General features: G+C 40.0%; 2 long non-coding RNA genes across 2 annotated transcripts in view; one reads left to right on the top strand and one right to left on the bottom strand.

The window, feature by feature from the left end:
• Positions 1-1150: 1150 nt before the first annotated feature.
• LOC149874696 (uncharacterized) lies at positions 1151-14524 on the bottom strand. Its single transcript, XR_016438393.1, has 3 exons — positions 14330-14524; positions 10770-10968; positions 1151-1259 (listed from the first exon to the last, which is right to left on the bottom strand). It is a non-coding gene; the product is annotated as an uncharacterized LOC149874696 (long non-coding RNA).
• Positions 5970-17482, top strand: part of LOC149874695 (uncharacterized) — a 27255-nt gene continuing 15742 nt past the window's right edge. Inside the window, exon 1 of the long non-coding RNA XR_016438392.1 lies at positions 5970-6359. This is a non-coding gene — a long non-coding RNA (uncharacterized LOC149874695). The remainder of the gene's footprint in view (positions 6360-17482) is intronic.

Genomic DNA, 17482 nt, shown 5'->3' with positions numbered 1-17482 from the left:
AAGGGAGAGTGCCACGGAAGCCTTGTGGGACAATTTGATGCAAAGCCACCCTGCAAGGGGAAGGGAGACAGACAACTTTGTTCTTTGCAACAGGAGCTCCACCAGTTTTACTGTTAACTGGGAAAGTTTTATTCTCTGTTTTTGCAAGGTAAAGGCTAAGTACGTACTAAAAGAGTACAGTCCATAGATCTGATAGATCCTAGAAAGTCAACTCATTGATTAAAAACATAAGCCAAAGATGAAAACCTAAGAAACAATGCAAAATAACCTTGACTTCCCCCCCCACACCCATGAGACTTCATTTTAAAAACTGAATGAAGCCTAAACGTGTAGTGAACGTGTTTGAAAATGCGCTGAGATATTTACGTGACTAAAAAAACTTTCCACTTTACTGCATGTGGCAAATTAAGGAAGGACAATATCCTAGAGTATGAGGCTACATTTCCAGAGTGCAATTTTCTACCCAAACTACGCCAGATGACTTTTGTTTTACCACTGTTTATGCAAGTTTTTATACCCAGGACCACGGGGTTTTGAGTTAGAGAGATCTCCAATGTTGGATATCCCGTATGTGGAAAGCAATGTATTTTCGTGTATGTCTTGCTTTGTCTCGCCTCCCCCTCCCAGAAAAAGAAGTACAACTTGCGTTTATATTTGTATCAGCTCCTTAGGCTTGTTATTGTAAGAGTTACTGGCAGAACACATCAAAGAGAATAAAAAGCAAACAGAAAGCACGGGCACTAAAATGAGCAACAAGTTAATTTGACCAGACTTACCGTTCAGTTAACTGTTTAAAAATATTATTCAGGTGTGAGCACCACTGTCTGTGCGCTACGGACCACGATCGTTATAACAAGGCTACGAAGAGGGAATTAAAAAAAATATATTTTGTTGGGTTAGAAGCCTTTGCCGAGGTATTAGAGAAGGCAAAGTGGAGGATCACTGTCTGTACCATTCATTTACTTATATTCGAGACCGATTAGGTGTATAATAATACAATCGTGGAGAGCAACTGCCTAATTAGCATTCACAGATTAAAAAGTTAAACATAAAGACACACTACACATACAGTATGCTATAGGCGAAACGCATTCCTTTGTAATACAGCAGTCAGATGAAAACATAGAGTTGTCTGGATTCCAGATATGTAGCTTTCTTGGCCAACGTGATTTGCTATGTCTTTAAAGCTTACCCATATTGTAGTTCACAGTTCTTATGAGCATGTTGATAGCTGAACTAGGAATATTGCGCTAAGCAATCTGAGGAAAATAGGAAAATATCCATATTACTTTTAAAGGCTTACAGTAATAACGATAAACACAATAGACAGCCTAATCATTTATCCCTCCGTTTTATTATGAAGTCTTCAGTCTGGACCTTATTTATTGTTTTTGGGGATAACAAAAACATTCCTGATTCTGTAATAAATTAGAAATACAATGCAGTGCCACACATGCAAATCGAGATACGGGTTTAAAATATAGGTACTTTTTGAGCTGCATAATTCTGATATTATACAACCCATTGTACTTGGGGTGCACCCACCACGTACAGTAATGAAAGTTGCCAAATGAATGGAACAATCTATCTGTTGACTTGAGTTCACGGTAGACACATTGCATATGATGGAAACCTTAATGTTCCCACCCCTACCTTAAAATCACAGGGATATATAGTTACAACCTAGCTTCTTGAACATGTAGATTTTATTTATATGAATAATTGTGCATGTAGCAACATAAAAAGGATTTACAAGTCATAGCATTTTAAAAAGACTGTGAAAACCCTAGCCCTGGCTTTTATTAGACATGATATCATTCTGATTTGCGTGCTTGCCATCTCAATCTCGTTTCACATTTTTTTTTAAAGGATCCATATGCATTACATAGATTTTCTTTTCCACGCACAGGACTGGCAGTCCTCTTAGTGGAGAGGAGGGTGAATAATTGTGGTACACCAGAAAACAGTTCGTGCAGTTTGGCAGCTCTGTTTTTTATTATTAGATTTTTTGACATTTGAACTTGTCTATTGTCTGAGGAGCTCAGTGCAGATTGCAGTAGGTCAAGCTTAAGGCTGCTCTTTTTGGCATTTCACACAAACATGCACATGCTGTCTATTCTCCTTTAGTGAATGCAGGAGCTACAATTTTACTGATAGTTTTTTTTTTCTCGGGAAATATAATCCGACTGATATTTTCATGATTGTGCGGTTATTTATTTTTAAAGTTTTACATCAGTCCCTAATACATAATATCTACATCTTGCTGTAGGACGCTTTAAAGTAGCCGGACGTTTTTATAGCAGTATAATTTCGGCATCAAAATGTTCGATGAAGGGACTTCAGTAGCTCTGGGATTAAATGACAGTATTTCCGTGCAGCTTCACTCAACTCTATCATGACTCCTACAGTCAAAAGTTAACATCATTCATCATTTCATCTTATCTCCCTCCCCACACACCCCCTCCTCCTCCAAATTCAACCCTGTGCGATCTTACTTTAAAAAAAATGTTGCTTGATAGAGCTGTGGAGGAGGAGATCCTGAAATCCTAACGTGGCTTTTACACAACTTTCCACCTCCATTCTGCAGCCCTCAGGAGTAAGGAGCCCAGGGTAACAATGGCAGCAGCAATAGTGTGCCCTGGCCTTTTATGCGGTTTGCTTAAAACCATCAAACAAACAAACCCGCCCACACAACGTGGCTTATTACAGATCCACTTATTACAATTAAAATGTAAAATGCAATTTTATAGTGCTGGGGGGAGCACAGGGGGGACGGGCTGGATGCAAACTGAATCAACCCCGATTAGGAAAGTCAGGTTCGGCTCTCAGCTCCTGCCGAAATAACTTTCCCCCCCTGGCGTGAGTTACGTTACGGATTTATTTAGTTTGCTGAGACTTTTCTTGTCTCATGCCTCGGTGTGTAGATCCTGGCCGAGCAGAAGCCGATCTCTTCCTGGAGCTGGCTGCATTTCATTTCCATGTCTTGCTTTTTTAAAAAAAAAGAGGGGGGAAAAAAAACAAGAAAAGGAAAAAAAAAAGAGACTACTCCCCTACTTCTGCCCCCCCCATCCTTCTTCAAGAAGCTTCTGATAAGGCGTTTAAAGGTTGTTACTTGAACGCTCAGATCAGCATGCAGAAATGTAATTGCATCGTTTTTCATCGGGGAAGAAAAGAAGGGAGAGGAGAAGGGGGGTGGGGGAGAAAAGGAAAAAAAGAAACCCACAACCAAGAAACCGTAAACGCTGAGTCACTGAGTTGGGGTCACTGGGTAAACGTGAGTGAGAGGCTGGCATCTTCTTGAAAACCCTGGTGCAAACCGTACCCCCCGTCTGCAGCCTCCTCCCCACCCGGGATTTATGAATCCAGACTTTGAATGAAGCGGCCAAAACTGCAGCCAGAGCCCTCCTTTGTCACAGGATCCCCTCCTCAGACACAATGAGACCTGCTTTGTTATGGCCGAATAAGATCAACAAGGAACTACCATCCCAGCTGGCCATGCTGGGCTTCATTTGGGGGGCGTGGGGGGTGGCCAGTCCCTACTGGGGCAAAGGTGGTAGTGAGGGGCCAGGAGCTCTCTGCTCTTCTGGATTTATTTCTTCAGACCTCACTGGAGGAAGGGAACAGGGGGATATTTTTCAAAACATGTATGGAAAAAAATCAAAATATGTATATACATATATGTGCGTGTGTGTATACGTATATTACATGTGTGTGCATATACTATATATGTGTGTGTTTATATATATGTATATATAGATACATATGTATATATAATATATATGTATATGTGTATACCTACATACATATTATGTTATATTGAAATATATAAGCCTGAATGTTTTCTTTTTATTTAGCCACACTTTTGTTTTAGGCTGTTTTCTTTTCTCACACCCGCTTCTCCTCTCCCTTTTTGAACTGCTTGGAGGACTTTGTGGTGGTTTGCTTACCACTGCCCAGGTCTGAGAGGTCTATGGCTGCAGGTATGTGTGAGTGAGCCTCACGACATAACAAAGCTGCTCAGGCCCCTGGCTGCTGGTGGGCTGAATAAAGGGAGTTGAAATCAGTTTGCAGCGAGGCCTGCAGTGGGAAACAAAGAGGCAGAAATGTTGAGAGACCAAGGGGAGGCTGAAATACAGAGAGGCACTGGGCTTCCCAGAGATGCTTTTGCTTCTCAGTGGGGAGCAGCAGCAGAGTCCTCTGGGCTGTCTGTGAGGTTGAGGGCTGGGCTGTACACAGCCCACACTGAATCAGGAGCATTGTGTGCAAATGAATAAGAGTTCACATTGTTTTGAAATGCTGCTATTGTATGCCAGGGGGTGGATTTTGTGCGTGTGTGTCTGTGTTCCTTCTAAAGGTGAGTGCAGATTGCAATAGTTGCTGCTCTGTTTTTGTTTGTCAAACAGGGCTCTTCTCCTGGGAGAGGGGCATGTGGCAGATCCCAGCCCAGGATTACATTAATCAAAGCATTATTTCCCCAGGGATGCACAGCACAAATGATAGTAAATCCTAATAAAATTGGATCGCTGAGAAATTGAACGCTTAAAGTAATCTGCTCTGCCTGATAAAAACTTCAGATTTATAAGATATTGTGACCCTTGCTACCAAACACCTAGTATCATCAGCGTGTGAGAAATAGTGCATATTATACATATGTCTCTGAAAGACAAAGCAAAGTGTGACACTGTGAGATTACTACATATTAACACTACTATTCATGTTTATTACTGTTATCGTTATTGGTATTATTATTATTGACTGTAATGCCTAAGAGGCCCATGCTTCAATCAGGACTCCATTGTGCTAGGCCCTGTACAAACACAGGCCAGATTAGGACAGCAGATTACTGTCTCACAGCATCTAAAACCCTTCAAGTAGTGGCTTGCTTTATTTCTAAATACAATCTCTGCTTCCTTTGCAGTCAGAATAGGTCACAAGACCAGAGTCTGGCAATTTGAAGCTCATCAGGGACAATGGTCACTTTCACTGTTGGAGGCTACAGGGGAAGGAGGCTGGAACGGTTAAAAGCCGAGGTTCAGGATGCGCAGAGAGGATTAAATTGCAGACAGAAGCCACTGTGGGATGAGCAGTCCCTGGCGGAGGAAGGGAGCTGTTGTTCTCTCTAAAGGGCACAGCACCCTGCACCCCTCCTCCCTGCTGAGCAGGCGCTGCCAAGGGCTCCTCTGCCTCGGGTGGGGGCTGCCTCCTGGAGGGAGTCACTCCTGTCAGCTCCTCAGCCTCAGCCTCAGCTACCTCCTCCCTGCCCATTTTTGGGGACAGGTCTAAGGCATAAGGGGTTTCAAGAAATATGATGCTTTGCGGACAGGTGTGCAAGAGTATCTTTCCGTGGGTGCAAGTATTGTAATGGATAGGTGGGTTTGTATGGTGGGTTAAGAAGGCAATGATCGGTGACTAGCGGTGTGTGTGTGTGTGTGTGTTGTATATAACCTTGATATACATACATATATATACATATACACACACACATATCTATCTATCTATAAATACACACACATATACATATATAACCTATCTATTATCTATATCTATATATACACATGCACACATATACATATCTATCTCGATATATATCTCCACAGATGGATAGATATAAAAGTATGGTATATCTCGATAGATAACCTCCTCCCTGCCGCAGGAAAGTTTCTGATTCCAGCGGCAGCAAGTCGAGGAGGCAGGAGCGGCCCCGGGGGCCAGCCCCGCGCCAGCCGCCCCCCGGGTGCCAGCCCCTTGCCCCGCGAGGCGAGGCGAGGCGGGCCGGGCCGGGCCGGGCCGGGCTGCAGGAGGAGGCCGAGCAGGGCGCGCGGGGCAGAGGCGCCCCGAGCCGAGGGCTGTCTCTCGGCCCGCGGCGGGAGGCGCTGTGGGGCCAGGCAGGCAGCGCCCGGGCGAGGGGCCGCCGCCGGGCGGGCAGGTTCAGGTAGATGCCTCCGTGCCGGGGATGGATGGAGGGGGGGAGCCCAAAGAAGCCCGACGTGACGCAACCGGTTCAGCAGCCTCGTCTCCCATTTGGGCTGGTTCAGTTTCAGGAGCTCCGGCTCCCCCCACCCCCTTTCCCATCCGCCGCCTCCTCCCCTCTCCTCCAGTTCATCTCCTCAGGACTGGGGGATGCTGCGGAGCCCTGATGAGCGGCTCGTCTGCACCGGCGAGCGGGGAGCAGCTGGGAGCCGTGAGAAAGGCAAGGGGGAGCGGGGCCGGGGGGGAGGAGGCGATGCGAAGGAGCGAGCGAGGCAGCCCGGACAGACGTGCACCCCTCGGCCGCCCGCCGGCCCGCCGCATCCCGCGTCCCGCCTCCCGGCCGGGCGGCGCTCCCTCCTGCCACGGGATGCCCGGCTCCGGGAGCCCAGGTAGTTGCCGCCTGCCAGGCTCGCTGCCCGCCGCGCGCGCGCGCTTGTGTGTATGGGGGGGCGACGGGGGGGGGGCTTCCTCTGATGCCTCTTCCCTTTGATATCCTTTCTCCACTGATGGCTCCTTTTTCTTTTTTAAAGAAACTCCCTGCTCTGCACAGACTTTGCTCCCCAAGTTTGCTTCTCCTCTTGCACTCTCTTTACTTGTCTCTATCCCCCCCTCCCCTGCCTGACACTGGATCAAAACTAGGACAGGGGATGGCACTGTCACCCAGAGGGAACACTCCCAAGGTAGGTCTCATTGTGCGGGACAATACTCTCCCACTCCCAGTTTTCTCACTACCCTGGTGGGTTTGTTTTTTTTCCTTGCCTCCCCTCCTCTCCTCCGCCTCCCCCTTTTTTTCTGTCCTTAATTGGTTCTATCTTGAAGTGTGCTTGCTTTGTTTAGCCTCTTTTAATATTTCAGAGGAGCTAGGCAGAAGCAGGGAGCACTGGACTGGGGATGTCTCAGTGACGGTTTCTTCCTTCTGCTGTTCATGGGCATTTGAGATCCAGCTTATCTTTCAAACTCCTGGCTCTTGGACGACTTTCTAGAAATAGGAGCCTACTCTACATTATGGATCCAGGGAGCCTAATGTTGTTTGCTCTCATTCAAATCATTTTCTTATCTTCATAAATGCTAGAGAGATAGGTCAGGTGCCTCATTATTTATTTTAAATATTACTGAAAAAAAGGTCTTGGATCAAGTTTTAAACTAAATTTCAGATTGGTTAAATTCCTGTTTATAGCTACATCTATGTCTATATATCTATATATAGACATAGAGCTAGCTATATCTGTGTGTGTATAATATATGTGTGTGTATATAATATATACACACATTACATATATATCAAACAGGTATACACAGATGAATACACACACACATATATTACAGGTGTGTATGCACACACGCATGCACACACACATATGCATATTATGTATATGTGTATATGTATATCTATGTATGTATTACTGTACATGGTAAACTGATTGAGAATTTTCCTGTAGTGAAGGCCTTAAAATAAATGGCTTCTGTTCAATTCCACAGAAATGCAAAATTGATGGATAAGAAAACAGAACCTATTCCTATATCTATATAAATATAAATATAGAGTGTGTGTGTGTGTGTGTGTGTGTTGACATATACACACACAAATATGGGAGGACATACTTTACTACACTAAAATAATGTTGCAAACCTGAAAGTTTCAGGCACAGGATCCTGAAAATATTTATATTAATGGGTCTCCCTGAGATTTACAGTCCTAAGGGAAGGTTTGATTTTGATGACATTCAGAAAGAGCTGGCTAGACAAATATATCCATGTATATTTTTGGCTTCCTCCATTTATTTATAAGTGATTTCACTGCTGTTTACTGTTCTTGCTCCAGTGCTTTGTAATTATCTCACTCTTGAAGGGCATTTCATAGAATTATTTGCTGTTTCACTTATTACAGATTTTCAGCATCTCTGGGTGTATTTTCCATCCATATCTCTAGAAGTAGTTATGTAAGCTTTGTGTGACGAACAAAAATGATACAGAGTAATAGGAATAGGTTCTGTTTTCTTATCCAGCAGTTCTGCATGTCTGTGGACTTGATGAAGACGCCATTTACTTTAAGGCCTTCACTATAGGAAAATTCTCAATCAGTTTACTATATGATACATATACATATATGCACACATGCATGCGCACACACACACTCATACATACACATGCCTATGCACATATACTGCTGGAAGAGAAAACTACCCAAAATTACTTTGTTAATGCTTCACTGTAGGAACTGTAACTGATATTACTATGTACATAAACAAAGAACATTTCAAGGTAGTTTGCTGAAAGTTTATAATTCACTCTGTAACATTCACTTAATTTGTAGACAGTATTATAAATATCCAGGTCCCTCCTCATCTCAGCATATAAATACTTATGTACCTACTTGTATTTCTAAAACTAACTGAACAGGGCTACATACTACATCTGAAAAACACACCACCAAGATAAAACTGTATAAAAAAGTAATGAAAATGAAATTTTATACAGTGTCAACAACTTCAGCATGATTCTTGCCATAGTGATTTAGTGCACTTCCATTTGTCTGAAATGGAGTGATATTACAAAGTGAATTAATAGAACATTAGTATTGAAAAAAGAAACAATTCTTCCTTTGAAATATGAAGTGCCACTAACTTGAGATGAAACCTGGAAGTCAGTGAATAATACATGTGAAATATTAATATTTTAAATGCATCGTATTTAAAATTACTGTGAACTTAAAATGTTTCACATCAAGAAAACGTAAGTAGTTCATTTTAGATTTCAATTTTAAATGTAACATTTTTAGCAATGAAGCAATTTACTAAAGAACTGAAGTCAGGTATGTAAACATATTTTGTTATTTTGTACATGAAATATAGTCATTGTGGAATATGAATTTAATTTGTGAAGTGATAAAAAAGGACATTAGTTTTATTTTCTATTGCACTGCAAGGAAAACATTTTTAAGTAGCTGATTAATGAGATGAAATTAACTGACACACTCCATAATACTTGTATGTGTTTTTACACCTACTGAAAACAATATCACAAAGGGACATTCATAGGAAACACAAAGTCAATTAATGCAATAATAATCCTATTTGATTTTACAATTAATGCGGCTTAGAATAGGAATTTGTACTCGATATACCTTTCTGTTGTGTAATGTACAACATGTAATGGTGGGTATTTTATTATTTAAAATTTACTATGATATTAAAATTATTGCAATAAAGTATGCTGGCAGGATTGTATTACAGTCAAATCCTGCATTCCAGCTCAGAGCCAATTGTGGCCTCTATTAGTTTTTTGCCATTTGTATTAGAGGGATGAAGATCTGGCCCTCAGTTCTCATTCAGGCTTAGCACTCATTGACTTCCACACATTCTTGGTTTGATCCAATACAAACAAACATGTATAGCTAATTCTCCTAGGATCAAGTCATGCATTCCTTATATAGGGCCATATTCTGCTTGCTTGACTCATGGAAGCCAACAGGAGTATTGTCTGAGCAAAGAGAGGATCCGGCCTGCAGTCCTTGCTGTAGTGTAACTACCCTTTGCTGCAGTGAGCACATACCTTATTTATTTACATACTACACTCACCTTTTCCCCTAAAATGAGGAAACAGCAACTGGGGCATGTATCTTAAACAAAAAAAGTAATTCCAAACAGTTTGGTTGCAAAGAAAAAATATCTTTATCCTGCTTTTTCAAAACCAGGTGCATGTACTTTTTGGGATGTGGAGTATGTGAATAAATATGGTAATACTTTGAAACTGAGGATCCGTCTTCATCTCACTGAAACGGATGAACATTGTACTGGAATAAGGATTGCGAGTCACATTGTGATCTTATTTAGATGTTATATCAGAATGACACCTGCAGGCCAACTCGGTTTGCTTTAATCAGGCAGACCTCCCATTGGCTTCAGTGACTAGTTCCAGGTAAAGAATGATGGGTTGGGAAGATTTAGATACATAGGCTTGCTTCTGCTGGGTCTAGCACCAAAAATCATTGGATTCAGATGGCTGTGAGGACTTTTCCACCTTATATGTTACCCAAGGTACTGACAAATACAAGATCAAAAGAGGATGCCATATTCTGGGAGGCACTTTATTTTCCACTAGAATCATAATAATTTTGGACCTGCTATACTGGATCAGATCCTAAGCCCACCTTACTCAGCAGTAGTCTGGCTCCTAGAGTGGCTAGTACCAGACAAAGGTGTGAGGCACCAGTAGTTAGAGGTGGGGTAAGCTGTCCCTACATGAGGCCTCTAACAGTCTGACTAAAGATTGACTAAAGGCCTTCAGAAATGCATGTTAATAACTATAAAAATGCGTTCTATTTTTGCTTTCCTCATAAGTGTCCAATCTTTTTTGAATCTTGTCCTTGATGTTTAAATTCCAAATTGTTATGAAAGAAAAAAATATTTTCCCCATTGTTAACCTGTTTCTCCATTCCCTCTCATGTTTGTGTTATGCAAATTACTTTTCTGTAAAATAACTTCTGTTTTTATTTTTATATCTACATTTTATTTTTATACCTACATTACTTTTATGATGTTTGCTTATGGGGTGGGGGTGCTTAGGAGGGAGAGGATTAAAACACTATGACTTTCATGTCATGTTTGAAGGATAATTATTCATTTTGTCAGGAAAGAAATACTCCCATACAAATCGTTGTGCCTTAATTTTATTTTAAAGTTTCTTATTAGTCAGATACGCCACAACAGAAGAAAAAAAATACCATTAGCTAACCTGTAGTGAAATGAAGTAACTTCTAGTGGGCTGTATATTTTAGATATATTAAAAGATGAACTTACCTTCTTTTGTTTAATAGAATATCTGATGGTGAGGGCTGCTTTTATTTTCATTTCTGCTTCTTTCTTAAAGTTCTGTGAAGGTGGCATAATAACTTATTCCGAAATAAATCTTTTCAAATATGTAAAAAAAGCTTTTGTATCAAGCCAGGTGAAGCTATCAATTCCATGAAGTTGGGCTATGAGTCGAACATTTTAGGAGCTATAAACAATATAAAAACAAGAAAGGAAAATGGTTACGTTATATAACTGGAAGGATACATTTACAGTATTTGTGCAAGCTGAAAACAAAACCAAATTGACAGTACTTACTGACCAAAACTAAACACACAGGCATGATCTTGTGTCAATGAAAGGTATGGTAAATAAAATAAAGCAAGAAAAACCTCATTATATAGCAATGTGTGGCCAGGTATTTTTTAATTGTAGGCTGTAATATCTTTATATCTACAGCAATAGCAATAATTCCATTAGGGAACAAAACACCCATAACTTTTCCATGTTGCTTTTGATTTTCGATGACTACAAATCTTAAAGTTTGGTTTTTGGCAGCCTCACTTAGGCAGGAAGGTTTGCAGTTTACTGTTCGTGCTGTTTGGAGACCTGAGCCTGCAAACGCTCACTCAGAGTTGTCTCACTCACTGTGCAAGCAAGGGTTCACAAGATAAGGTCCTATGTGCACAGAAGACTGATGTTTTCAGCCCTGTGTCCTCCTGAATCTATGCATAGGTACCTGCCTAAAATAAAGTTTTAAAGGTGCTGAGCACTTGTGGCTGGCTGCCAATGCCATTAACTGCAGTGGGATTAATGAAGCTCAGAATTTCTGAAAATCAGGCTGCTTTTTTCTAACTAAGGAATTAAATATGGTTTTAAGAACCTAGTTGTAGGTACCCCTCATTGACAATTTTGGCAAAGCATTAGCATTTGGAATTTACATTTCTATCCTAAGTAGATGTACAGGAAAATAATATTAAGTAGCAGGAAAACTGATGAAAGTGGTTGGGTAAAACCATTGCACGCTACTGCTCTTTTTTCTACCCAGCCACAAAGGTTCTGTATTGTCTATATTGATTTAAATGGCAAACTACTGTTTCATGTGTGACAGTTTGAAATTTCTCTGTTTAGTTGGGCCAGAATAGGATGCTAAAAGTAATCCCGAAAAGCCTGATGAAAAATGATAATATCAATGCTAGAATTGCTTATTATATAATTAAATATATTGGGAAAACAGGGAGTCTAGAAGTTTTATATAGTGGCTTATGCTTTAAAAGGCTAACATTTTAGCTTCATAAATTAAGATCTTAGTATTCCACTGCTTTCATGCTATAATTTGAAAATACTAAGAAGTAAATCTTCACAGACTTTTTAGGAGGTCTAGTAACCTGAGTGAAATATTTTGAATTATAATAAACAGCTTACACTTGCTATGGGGGACAAGAAAGAGGACTGAGGAAGAGAAGATGTTACTTACTCTATTATTATAATTCATCATATGATATTCAACTTCCCCTTTTATTGATAGAAGTGGGTCAATGGTAAAGCTTCAGATGACTTCATTAGAATGATTTCAGGATATAGACCTCTAAATTTGCCCCTTCCCTGAGTTTCAGAATAGTTCTTTTGGAAATGAACTTTGTGAAAGTAACAGTTGAGATCTGGGGCACAACTTTTTAGCTTGGTCTCAGATCTAATAAAATATTTAGAAAAAAATATCTTTGATTTTTCCCAAAGTAATTGGCTATGTATAGCACCAGTTATTTATTACTTTGAAATTTCTGAAAAACCTATATGCATTTAAAAAAAAATATGTTTAGTAAAGCAACCTTAAATATTAATAGGTGATGTGCTTACATGTTAAAGGAACATTCTCAGCTTGTAATATGGTCAATTAAATAAATGTGTTATACATTGTTTTGGCTACTTTAATGAGTTTTCCTCCTGATTTTTGACCTTTTATATTTATTTTTATTTATTTTTGTCTCCACTGTTGCTATATAGAAAAACATTACAGGCAGTGAGTGAATATGCAGGTTAAACTGGCCACACATAAATTGCTATAAGGAATACACAGTAAATATGACTCAAATATAGATAGTTTCTCTGAGCTCTTTCATTTAGAATAATCATTGTGTTACATGAATAGTCAGTAAAAAAATAACCAGAAATGTGATTTTTAAGTTGACAGTGCCTCTCTAAGTTATGCCTGAAGAACCATTTCAGAAAAAAAGACAGTCTACACTGTACTGGATTTTATTTGTTTAAATGCAAATTTATGGAGCTGGCCGCATACCAAAAATCAGAGAGTTTGGTACTGCAGTAGCTGTGGTGCTTTTTTCAGCATTGTGCATACTACAGAAACACAAAGGAGAATATGACTATATGGCAGCTGATATTTAGATTTAGGGTTATACTTTTGCTTGGTGCAAACATCACTTTATTTTACACTACAGAATGTTATTTTGTCAAATCCAGACACTGGTTTATAAAGCCAGGTTTATTAAGACTCAATATTAAGAGTTATTTTTGTATAATATTTCCCCTGTTATTAATCTCCCTGGTTTCCACAGACCCTAGTATTCACGTGCAAACTTGTCCACAATGTAGAATGTCTTAATAAAGCGTGAGTTCAAAGATATACAATTAAGAAAATGCTTCATACTGAAAGTAGTGAAAGGATTTCTAAAAGCACGCTGATGTGTCATATCATACTTTTCAAAGTATTTTCTTGCTAGAGGCCATCTCTGATTTCAGTCAACAGGGCCTGATTTTAAGAAGCCATATCCATTGTTCATAGTTCACACCAGCTAGCAGAGGTACGCACATAACCTTTATCTGTCACCTGCAAATTATTTACATTATTTTACTTTTCTAAAGTAAGCATTCCCAATGAGCTGCACTGAGAAAATGCTTTCCACAGCATTAGTACAGAAACATGTTACAAAAGAATATTAATCTAATACATTCCAAAATTCAAATACTTGTGATTAATAAGCATTATTATCTATAAATAAGGCTCTAATGATACTTTGGCAGTGTTGTAAACACAAGAATCAGAAGCAATTATTGTCATTATTGTTCTGCAAGTACTTCCCATGAATACCAAATGGATATTGCTGTCCAGCAACTTGGCAAATATAAATCCTGTAAAGAAACAGATGTCAGCCAAGCAGGTCTGTCTGGCTGCTAATACCCACATTTGCCTAAAACGCAGTGTACCTAAAGAAAAAAAAACAACTAAGCTATTGGAAGTAAGAAAACCAATGAGTAAAACCTCTTCCTTATATTTATTAGCTCACAAAAATATGCACTAAAATAAAGCTTAAATATAAGTTTTCAGCATCCCCCGAGGTGAACTGTTTGCACTATGGGCACAGTTGTAAGTGAGAAATGGATACTATGCACTGCACTGAAATTGAAGCCCTCTCTGTCTGAAACACACAAGGGTGAAAAAATTCAAAATTAAAGGTGACTTGAAAGTAATTAAAGATAACAAATCAAACTGTTATTATAGTACATCATATCAAATGTTCCAAATAAGCAGGCTAAAAAGGCATTATGTTTACCTGTCCTCAATTTTCTACATGTCTTGTTGACTTAGATCCACTGCTGATCACCAGCTCCTGCTTGTTGTGACACCCCAGCGTGCATTCTGCTGGCGACATCGCCACCATCATGGAAACTTGCCCATTTAGGCAGCATTCTGTGGTGGGTGTCCTGTTGTTTACAGGATGATAGGGTGTCATACCAAGTGGGAGCACTGTGACTCCGGATCTCAGGCTCTATGGAAAAAAGTACAAAACAGTAAAGCTTTACATTCCAAATGTGTTGAATTCTTCTCTCTCCTCCTTGGGAGCTGGGGTGTGTAGCACCTTGCACCATGTGGTTTAACATTTTGTTCTCTATTTGTAGGTCAACATTTCCATGATTAAACTTCATCCTTTATTCAGCCTGTTCTGGCTAGGTTTTGCAGCACATGTGAAGTAAGCTGTTTTCACAGCTAGTAGGCCAAATCTTACTCTGGATAAGCATGTACAGAAGCCAAACATATGTGACTAAGTCAGCTATGTAAATCAGCTCACTGGTAAATTGGAGATAACTCTAGGTGCTTAACAGTGAAAATAAAAGGGCTGGTCATACTAGCCACAATTCGCTACTGTGAGGGGATAACATGTCACAAGCATCTCACAAGTGAATTTATTTGCATATTCAAATTGTATGATCACACTCGTAAGGATATCAAGCCTGGTCCAAAATCCATCAAGACCAGTGAATCTATAGGCTTAGGATCAATCTGGTATTTCAATTGCCCCAGTGAAACAACACATAGTGGGCGTGTCTTCACAACATGCTAAGGCAATGTAGCATCATCAGGCACTAACTATGATGTGGCTGCTACCGCAGAGTAGCTCATTGTTACTGTGCAGGAGGGTCGAAAATGACCCATGTGCCACCAGGACCGTGTAGTACCAGTTGGTAATGTGCAGTCAGGGGCATGTGTAGACGTGCCAAGTATACATTCAAGCTGGGGAAAATACTGTCCTCTAAAAGAAGACACATTGGTATGATATCCTGGCCCAAGTATAGACTGTCCTCACCCCAAAAAAGACCATTGAAATCAGCACCCCCATTTTTTGGGAAAAGCCCTGTAAGTGCTCAGCAGCCTAAGGAAAAGGTTATACATGTCAAATCCTTATTTTGGAGAATTTTCCTTGAAGGAGTGTGTCCTAGTCATATACTGTTATTATATTAGAGAGATTATTTTTGAAGGCATAAGTTACCAGGTAAGTGTGTAGAGGGGCTGTGTGGCTAGTTATGTGCTGATAGCTGAGCCTGATATGTAATAGATTTCACATGTAATAGACCACCTAAATCTCTGGTATGTGGTTTATGACTTTATCAGTACTACATTGATGCTGGTCTTCAAGGTGTTGGGGTGAGGGGAAGAGGGGTCTAGGAAAACTTGAGCCCTTTTTTTAACACTCCCTAAGCAAGGATTAGGATGAATCTTTTTATTTGTGATAGTGCAGAGACATTTCCAACTGAGTCACTGAGGCACAAATTTCCTTAGCGGGGACGGACCTGTCCAATAAGATCGCGAGCTACTGAAAGAGAAATATGCTCTGCAGCAACCCTTGATCATGAGTTGCCATAACATGCTAAGAAACTATTTTTGTCTGAGACAATACTTCCCAGAAATCACCTCTTGGATAAGACAGGTTTATGTACCTTTTTAGCTCAGGACAATGGGCAATGTATATAATGGGCCTCTTTGTGACTTACATTAGACATAACCCTGAGTAAAACTTGCCCTTTTCTGCCTCAGTGCACACACCATTTAAACTTTGTGCAGTAGCTTGTTTTGACAATGAGATGCATCTTATTAATTTAAAAAAAATCTTGTGTCAAGATATAGTTATTTTATTTGTTAGATATTCAGCACAGAAACTAAAATTATGAAGGTCACTGCTTCCTTGCATGTTGTATTACTTACTCTTTGGCAAGTCTTGTAATACACATGGACTGGTATATGGGATAAAGTAAAGAAACCACACCCTGGGTGGATTTAGGATTTTGAAAAGAAGGGTGTGGGTAGTGTGGTGCAACACTGCATATAACACATTTGGTCTGGTTATAGAGAAACTAGAAAATTTACTAATATGTTCAGGCAGCGGGCTATATTGTTCAGTTTAGGATCAAAGCAAAAACAAATGTGACTTGATTGGAATGTGTAGTAATTTGCTAGTTTATATGTTAAGTTTGAAAAACAGAATAGATAAAGATAATCAAAATATATTGTTTTATTGTCTTGTAGTCATTATAGTTAAATGTACATCTCTTATTTAGATTCGTAAAACATTCTAGCCGTTTTGAGCATCTTGACAGGGCATCCGGTATTTTGCTGTCAATCATTTCCATACCAGAGTTAATGCTCACCTAAGTTAATATTGCCACACCTGAGTTAAGTTTTTCAACTAGAACAAAAAAACAGCTGCAGGGGTGTGAAACAGGAGAGAGCTATTAACAGACACCAATATTGCTAAAGAAAGAATAGTTTGAATAGCAGAACATCAAGACTATTAAAAAAAGAGAGGGTTGTTAACACCTGTGGGGTGAAGAGAGATTACCAGGAATCAAGTAGAAGATAATGAGCCCCAGCACTTTCTTTCTGAGAAATGTTGCTGTCTCTCCTGAGTAGTTGGTTATAAAGTTTGGGCGGAACAGGAATCAAAGAGGGGTTCAACTGCACCACAGCACCCCGAGCTGGATCTGTCCCTGGACCACACAAACCCCATCCCTGTAGCTCTCTTTCCCTGGACCAAGCACTGACCTTGTGAAGCATCCCCTAGCTGTCTGCTCAGTATTGGGGCCTCAGGAGTCATGTCAGGAAAATTGCTGAGATATGCAGATTTCACTAACATTTAGCATGTTTGTTAATTAGAGAAAGAAGTCCAAGATAGATTTAGAGTAGTGGGAGGATGTGGTGAGGTTCAGCATTAAATAGGATGTGGAGTGACTGTGAGAATGATCTTTGAACGGAAGAAAAAGAAAAGGGAGTAGAGAAAGTGGATCTAATTTTGTTCTGCTTACATGGATATAAGTCAGGAATAACTCCACCAAAATCTCTATAGTTGTACCATGTAAATTTACTGGAAGTGAGAGAAAAATCAGCCTATTTCTTCTGCCATTCCTACAAAGTCATGTAACCCCCCTGCATC

This window comes from Crocodylus siamensis, chromosome 1 (genome assembly GCF_052110815.1).
Source record: "Crocodylus siamensis isolate JL-2025a chromosome 1, ASM5211081v1, whole genome shotgun sequence".
Lineage (NCBI taxonomy): Eukaryota > Metazoa > Chordata > Crocodylia > Crocodylidae > Crocodylus > Crocodylus siamensis.
Note: the sequence above shows the minus strand (reverse complement) of the source record. Positions and strands in the feature narration are given on the sequence as shown.